At 35.7% G+C, this 6,000-nt stretch overlaps 1 protein-coding gene across 1 annotated transcript in view; it reads left to right on the top strand.

Annotated features, from left to right (window-relative positions):
• The first annotated feature begins 1,050 nt into the window (after positions 1–1,050).
• LOC143246979 (zinc finger homeobox protein 3-like) overlaps positions 1,051–6,000 on the top strand; it is a 211,599-nt gene continuing 206,649 nt past the window's right edge. Inside the window, exon 1 of the mRNA XM_076494259.1 lies at positions 1,051–1,185. The gene's annotated coding sequence lies outside the window, so the exon portion shown is untranslated. The remainder of the gene's footprint in view (positions 1,186–6,000) is intronic.

Genomic DNA, 6,000 nt, shown 5'->3' with positions numbered 1-6,000 from the left:
TTATACTAGGGTTAGCGTTTTTAAATATATTTTAATACAATTCTCGGATGTTCAATTTATATCACAGAGGACTTAGTTCAGACCTTGTTTACTTATACTAGGGTTAGCGTTTTTAAATATATTTTAATACAATTCTCGGATGTTCAATTTACATCATAGAGGACTTAGTTCAGACCTTGTTTACTTATACTAGGGTTAGCGTTTTTAAATATATTTTAATACAATTCTCGGATGTTCAATTTATATCACAGAGGACTTAGTTCAAACCTTGTTTACTTATACTAGGGTTAGCGTTTTTAAATATATTTTAATACAATTCTCGGATGTTCAATTTATATCACAGAGGACTTAGTTCAAACCTTGTTTACTTATACTAGGGTTAGCGTTTTTAAATATATTTTAATACAATTCTCGGATGTTCAATTTATATCACAGAGGACTTAGTTCAAACCTTGTTTACTTATACTAGGGTTAGCGTTTTTAAATATATTTTAATACAATTCTCGGATGTTCAATTTATATCACAGAGGACTTAGTTCAAACCTTGTTTACTTATACTAGGGTTAGCGTTTTTAAATATATTTTAATACAATTCTCGGATGTTCAATTTATATCACAGAGGACTTAGTTCAAACCTTGTTTACTTATACTAGGGTTAGCGTTTCTGAATATATTTTAATACCAAGTTTTAAGAGTTATTCTCTCAGTCGTCGGCCGAATGGGCGTGTTAAGGCTTTTATACCCAGGAACAAGTTATTGGTTGACTCCAAGTTGTTTGGTGCGCAGCCATCACAGGGTGTCACAGCTTAAATAAGAGCGACACTATCGGCGGAATTTGCATTTGACTTGAGTCCAGATTGACAGGGCACTTCGTATGCGAATCTCTTCTTCTCCAATGAGAACGGAGTTCTCTCAGAGATTCGGAAATCTATGCGTCAGGAAATGAAATGTTAATGACTATTTGTAGCGTAGAGAATATTTCCAGCCAATCACAGTCGTTCATAAATCGTTTTTTAGTTGAGTAGGAATTTTTTATTCAAGAAATCGAATATCAAAATGAGGTCAGGAATCATTGAAACATTGGGTTTATACGCAGTCATTTTATTACGCGAAACGGTGAGACGAGCTGTGCTTTAGATCCTGGACCGATAGAATGGATGGCTGGCAACGTATCCTAAGTGAACGGTAAGGGGAAAACATATATATATATTTTAAATGGTTCCAAAACGACAAATCAGAAAAACAAAATCTTTGAAAACAGTTTGAAGATAAATGAAAAGTTGAAATTCGTTTGTTTATAATTATTAACCTAAGCCTACTCACAATTTTCTTTTTATCTTAGATGCGATTTTAAGCTATCTGCTACGTCTTCCACGGGAATCAAGCCCAAGATTTTAGCGTCTTAAGTCCGTAAACTTTCCGGGGGGTACGTTTAAGGCTTCATGTGAATCATGAATAAATATGGTAAAAATGAGGGTTTATTTGCTTTTTGCCACATATTCAAATTTCTAACAATATAATATAAGTAATAAAGTTGTTATTAGTATCTGATTGAATTAGTATTACAGACTCTCTCACCCAGCCAATAAAATATGGTTTCGGTCTATCAGCTTACGGTTTTTAATTATTTCTTTCCAGTGTAGAAGATTTTGAAACAATTCGAGTTTATGGGTAAAAAAATTACTGAGGAGATATAACCTGACTCAAGGTTCTCTTAGATTGGTTTCGATACCCGTGGCGGGCATAGCACAGATGGCCCATTGTGTAGCTTAAATTACAAAGATTGTATTGTCTGCGTCTTGTTGACTGGTTCAGTAACGAGAAAATTGAAAACTGCGATCTAAACTCGCTTGAGGACGAGAGTATGATTCTGTTTAGAAAATAATAAATCATTTCTTTACGTTAGAAATTGGTAGAACATCGCTTTGTTGTGTGCGTCAGGCTCGTGACCTTATTAAGAAGTAGTAAAGTACGTCCCGTTTCTTTTGCTGTGTTTTTGTTGTGCTATCTGCTGTCCATCATGGGAATCGAACCCTGCATGTTAGTGTTGTAAGTTAGTAAAGTTATCAGGGTAGGTTTAAGGCTTATAATGATTGCATGGATCGTGACAAGTTATAGTCACATTCTTATTTAGGAGCGATAAAATGTGTCCTTTCACCCAGTCTCCCGGTGGGACAGCGGTAAGTCATCGGATTTTCAACGTTAAAATCAGGGGATTCGATTCCCCTATGTGGACACTGCAGTTAGCCTGATGTGGTATTGTTATAAGAAAGAAAACTTAAAAAGCTCGCCTTCTTTTAAGTCGTTTTTTACGTGTTTTTATCCCATACTTTAGATTTTATCAATATTAAAGAGAATGTAGCGGTGAGTCTACGAATTTATAACGCTAAAATACGGAGTTTTATTCCCCTCGGTGGACTCAGTAAATAGCCCGATGTGGCTTTGGTATAAACAAACAAACACACATTAAAGAGAATATGCAGTGTGAAAGTTTTTTGTAATAAAAAAATTAATGACAACTATTTTACGTTTAATTAGACAAATGTTTTTACTATTTACAAGAGATCGAAACTTACCTGCCTGTACCGATTTTAAAGAAACGCCTTTGTCATATTGACAAAACTAGGCCCAACTTTAAAACTGATTACTGGCTTCCTAAAGAGCTTAAGAAATTTGGAAATTTAAGCAGTGTTATTTGTAAGTGTTTCTAGTGCTAATTAAACTACTTGTCTAATTTATTACTTGTTTATTCGATTTTAATTATTTTGCAAAACGTCAAGTGTCCTAATTTTCAGACCATGCTAAGCCTAATTCGTTATTATGCGCAAGAGGAACAAAATACTGCATTTTGTAAGTTTTCGATTACATTTATTCTTCACTTTTATGTTGGTTTGTTTTATTTTATTTTAACGAATGTGTATACAGTTCATAAAACTAACAAAAGGGTGAGTAGCTTGCTTAGCGTAAATCATGTTTAAAAACAACAACAAAGAGTCTTTTTGTCGTGTCATGTAACACCGCATATTGTTCTCTGTTCTTTCTTTTCTGCTGAATGTGAACCGAGCGGTCAGACTTGTATACCTGACTCAGGTTTGTGGCATCCTTGAGGAGTTAGTGGCGAACTAAAGTTCAGTTGCCCCTGGAGACAAGTTAAATCAGTAATAAATGTTTCGTATAATACTGGTTGGGCAGGACAAATAAGATCCTGTGACGGGTTAACGGTGAAACGCCAAAGCTGGTGTCAAAAGAATCGCTTAATAATCTTAGATTTCTTCGTGCGTGTTGATATATAAAGCGTGGTAAGCTTTTTGTGTAACAAGAGAGATATCTCGAGAAAATGAATGGTATTTTCATTTCTGCTGTGCATTAGGCCTAGACAGTAGTAGAATGTTTAAAAATGAAGCAGTTATTTAGATTCCTTTTTGTCCCAGTCTGTTGAGTACAAACTGAACCATCTTATAGGTTAGGAACGTATGTATTCCAGTCGTGTAAAAACAATCAAATTCCTTACTGATGCAGCGTAGAAACACTGCTACACTCATAAACACAAAATTGTTTTACCTTAAAGCCTAAAGTTTGGTCTACTTTGTACATGCTAATGAAATGTTTTCTTTCGGGACCTTGCTTTAAGTTTGATTGATGTAATATATTTCTAACTGTTCAGGTTTCCAACCGCGTTTTATTTCAGAAATTTTGCTCAAAGCTACACAAATTCTTTCTCCACGTAAAGTAGTCCCTCGTTTTGAACCGATAGACTAAAAACTTAGGCATTTGATCAACGGTGTCAGCCGCCAATTTTTGTGTTATCTTCACCTGGTCTGATTTCATTCGCGACTGTTGTTTGTCACCCATTGCGGAGCAAATTGCGAACCATGAATCCTCGGATTCACAATCCAGTTATTGTTTGTTTGTTTTGAATTTTACGAAGACAGTCAGCGTCACTAATCGTCAATTCTTGGGCTACTCGTAACCAATGGATGGTGGAGTTAATCGACATGTTTTCCTGGATTATTCATACCATTATCATGACATAAGAAATCTTTACGTCAGAGTTACTTGTTATTATATTTGTCATAGCTATGTCATACCCTGCTTATAGGCGAATTTCCTTGACTGTTATAAAGAAAACTGGTTAGTGTAGGTGTCGCACGCAATCAAGTTTATTATTTCGTCACGAGGCTAAAACAATTAATAACTCCTACACGGTTATTTGTAACTAAGTTTGTTTTTGATGTTGTTATTCTGATTTTTGTCCAACTGTTCAACAGGACGTTACTTCTCATATCTCTTTTCAGTAAACGTGATTCAGCGTTCTACTCACGTAAATATTTGACTTTCCTAACGTCTCTTGTGCCCTCTTAACTCAGCTGTGAAGTTTTTATTTAGGGTTTAATTTGAGCACGAAATAGCCACTTTTGATCCAAGATGTGAGTTCTGTGGTAAACATCTAACAGTGCAGGCTCACCCCAGTGGCACATCCGAATATCTGTGGACTTACAAAGCTAGAAACCGGGTTTTTGATTCCTATGATGGACAGAGCACAGTTAGCCCATTTACGCTTAGCTACAAACAAACAACGCGGTACAACTGGAAGAAGTCACAACACTATTACTAACATTAAACACTACATCTTAAAACGTGTTGTTTTCTTAAAGATTCTCATTTAGATTTGAAAGTAGTGACACTGTAATAAAAACACAAATATCGTGATTCATGTTTCAGGACAGTTTTGTTTGTTTGTTTCTGAATTTCGCACAAAGCTACTCTAGGGCTATCGTCCCTAATTTAGTAGTGTAAGACTAGAGGGAAGGCAGCTAGTCATCATCACCCACCGTCAACTCTGAGGCTACTCTTTTACCAACGAATAGCAGGATTGGCCGTCACATTATAACACCCACACGGCTGAAAGGACGAGCATGTTTGGTGTGGTGGGGATTCGAACCCGCGACCCTCGGATTACCAGTCGAACGCCTTAACATACTTGGCCATGCCGGGCCCTCGCACAAAGCTACTCGAGGGCTATCTGCGCTAGCCGTCCCTAATTAGCAGTGTAAGACTAGAGGGAAGACAGCTAGTCATCACCACCCACCGCCAACTCTTGGGCTACTCTTTTACCAACGAATAGCGGGATTGACCGTCACATTATAACGCCCACACTGGGGTTTTCAGATGGAAAAGAATATTTATTTTATCGGGAACGTAATTTACGTTATCCTAAACTCCAGTATGAGTTTATATATACAATTAATTACATATAATTAAATAATTATGTCTAAATAAAGCTAAATGAATGAACAAAATCATGAGTAAGGACCGCGTTAAAAACAGTAAATCCAAATCTACGATTAATTGTATTATAATCATAAAATATTTGAGTCATAAACAAAACATTAACATGGCATACTTTTATGGCTTGAATATTTTATGGTTATAAAATATATATTATAATAATAGTGAAAAATAGTACATTTTAATAAAGTTAAGTGAACAAAATCACAAGAAAGGACTGCGTTTATTTAACTTTATCAAAATGTTATAATTATTATTAATATAGGCACACGTATTATGAGCTACTTGATTAATTAATAGATAGTCGGTAGATGGCGCGACAATGTTATGAGGTTATTGGTTGTTTGGGACATGGCTTAGGACTTATGCTAACACATAAACGCGTGTGTGTGTTTTCTTATAACAAAGCCACAAGAAGTTGTCTGCTGAGCCCACCGAGAGGAATCGCTTCCTTATGCAAAATAAGCTCTCAATCACGTAACTAAAGAAGAAACACTAAAAACATTGTTGTCTTCTGGATACAGTTTAATAACCCGAGAACGGTTCAGTACCAACATTTGACGTAAACCCTAGGCGTTCAGCGAAACATTTAGCCGCGTGCGCTTGGCCTAGTAAGAAAGTAATTTTTCTTCCTGTTATTAACGCATTTAATCAAGATAACATAACTAACATTTTGTTTAAACACGACTTATAACGAAAAAAGAAAACAAT

The sequence above is a fragment of the Tachypleus tridentatus genome, chromosome 3 (genome assembly GCF_004210375.1).
Source record: "Tachypleus tridentatus isolate NWPU-2018 chromosome 3, ASM421037v1, whole genome shotgun sequence".
Lineage (NCBI taxonomy): Eukaryota > Metazoa > Arthropoda > Merostomata > Xiphosura > Limulidae > Tachypleus > Tachypleus tridentatus.
Note: the sequence above shows the minus strand (reverse complement) of the source record. Positions and strands in the feature narration are given on the sequence as shown.